Source organism: Geotrypetes seraphini, chromosome 6, assembly GCF_902459505.1.
Source record: "Geotrypetes seraphini chromosome 6, aGeoSer1.1, whole genome shotgun sequence".
Lineage (NCBI taxonomy): Eukaryota > Metazoa > Chordata > Amphibia > Gymnophiona > Dermophiidae > Geotrypetes > Geotrypetes seraphini.
The window spans coordinates 224,733,871-224,735,902 of record NC_047089.1 but is presented as its reverse complement, the minus strand read 5'-3'; the positions used below and the strand labels follow the sequence as shown (position 1 = coordinate 224,735,902).

Here is a 2,032-nt window from a genome sequence, read left to right as displayed (position 1 = left end):
GATGGTTTTATGAGGTTATCTGTGGAGACAGTAACAAATTCCGTCACCTTGTCATTCTCTATTTTACTACAGCTTTGGACTGTTGTAAAGATTCATTACTAAAAAAAAGAAATGGAGTTAGTGTCAACTCATGGTGACCTTCTGAATAGTTGCTTTGAACTGTGTTTGTTCTTCAGTCTGGCAGCTAAACATTGACAGATGGCAGCCATAGTTATTATTGTATCGATCCATTGCATTACAGGTCTTACTCATTTACACTGCCCTGTTTTGGGTGATTTTTTAAAATTGGGAGCATTTTTAATTTTCCACTATGCATGCCGACCATGCTATCTATTAATGGAATGTATTTGCTGCAGATTTTTCTGTACTAAAACTTTTACTACATTGGGTAGCAATGTTAGCTCAGAAAAATCCTGAGTAAACTATTAAACTTCATTATAGGGAGAACAAGGCCAGTGCCTGGCAGACTTCTGTGGTCTGTTGTGGCCACCAGGCCCTGGACTAGGCTGATAGCACCCCGAGTAGACCACAGGAACACTGTGCTGGCATGCTGCTCAATAAGGTGACAGTCCCCACAGGCAAAATATCAAATAAGACAGTCAAAAGGAAACCAGGTAATTAGTTAAATTATATCCAGGGTTCTTTATTCCACAAAACAAAATCAGAATGGCAAACAAGAAACAAAAAGGAAAAACTCAAAGCAAAAATCCTGGCCAGCAAATCAGGATATATACAGTCCCTGTGCTATAGCAAGAGTAGCACAGCTTCCTGCAACTAGGCCTCGCCTGGGCCTAGGCCTTGTTCTAACCCTAAAACTTGGCCTTTCTCAAAAGAGAGTTAAGTCCAACTATCACAGTGCATCACCTCCACAAAACACCAAAACAAAAAAGTAAATGTTCAGGAGGTCCTCAGCTCTGCTCCTGAGCTGGGGCAGGAGAACTGCCAAGTTTGTCTTCAACAATATTCAAATATTCCCACCCGAGGTCTTGACAAACTTCTCCCTCTTTAGAACGGTTCTCAGTCACTGTGCATTACTGCATTCAAACAAAAAGCAATGCAGTTCAAAATAAAACAAAACATTTCTCCAGCAAAACAAACTGTAAAAGCACCAGTAACAGTCCTTTAAACATTACAGCTAAAGAGCCCTGCCCCCGCCTGGGGCCTTGCATTGGGCCTCAGCAGTGCTGTGAGCCCATGTAGCGAAAAAGAAAAAAAAAAAAACTCTTTCATACTAGGCCACAAACTGTAACACAAATCCTATTAATTGTCCACACCAAAAATCCAAAGAAGCATTCAAAACAGTTCAGTTCAAAGTAGTAGTTATCTATAAAGACTTCCCACAAACAAATACAGTTTTAGAGTTTAGTGGGTCTTACAGGCAACTCCTATTTCCATAGCTTCAGGATCTGGAAATACCTGTTCAAAAATGTCCATTTCTTCTTCTTGAGGCCTAGCCTCAGCTCCCTGGTCTGGAGTTAAATTATCCACTTCCATGGGTTCTAGGCTGTTCAGTTGCTCTGGGCTGGCTGCTGAACACCGGAGAGAGGATCTTTTCCCTTCCTTTTCCTCTCTGATTCTGAAGGGAAAGAAGCTGGCTTTTCAGGGGGAAAGCCACACCCTACTCAGTGTGCCTGTGCTGTTCTGAGGCTCTCTTGGGCTCCCCCTGTGGATGTTGTGTAACTGTAGGGTTTTCTCACAGGGGCATTTTGCTTAAACCAGGGGTGTCCAATGTCGGTCCTCGAGGGCCGCAGTCCAGTCGGGTTTTCAGGATTTCCCCAATGAATATGCATTGAAAGCAGTGCATGCAAATAGATCTCATGCATATTCATTGGGGAAATCCTGAAAACCCGACTGGACTGCGGCCCTCGAGGACCGATATTGGACACCCTTGGCTTAAACCTAATATTTACAGGTTTGGGGACAAACCTAGCAGAGCTGGGCTGAGTCTCCATGTCCTCAGCTTCTGAATGGTCAGAAAGAAACTCATCTTCAGTCAGATCCTCACTAGTGTACTCCTGGAACCTAGGCTGCT

The 2,032-nt window shown here is 43.3% G+C and overlaps 1 long non-coding RNA gene across 1 annotated transcript; it reads right to left on the bottom strand.

Annotated features, from left to right (window-relative positions):
* Window positions 1-622: 622 nt before the first annotated feature.
* On the bottom strand, window positions 623-1,555 carry LOC117363170. The gene is made up of 2 exons (XR_004539990.1): window positions 1,417-1,555; window positions 623-1,034 (listed from the first exon to the last, which is right to left on the bottom strand). It is a non-coding gene; the product is annotated as an uncharacterized LOC117363170 (long non-coding RNA).
* Between the last annotated feature and the right edge of the window lie 477 nt (window positions 1,556-2,032).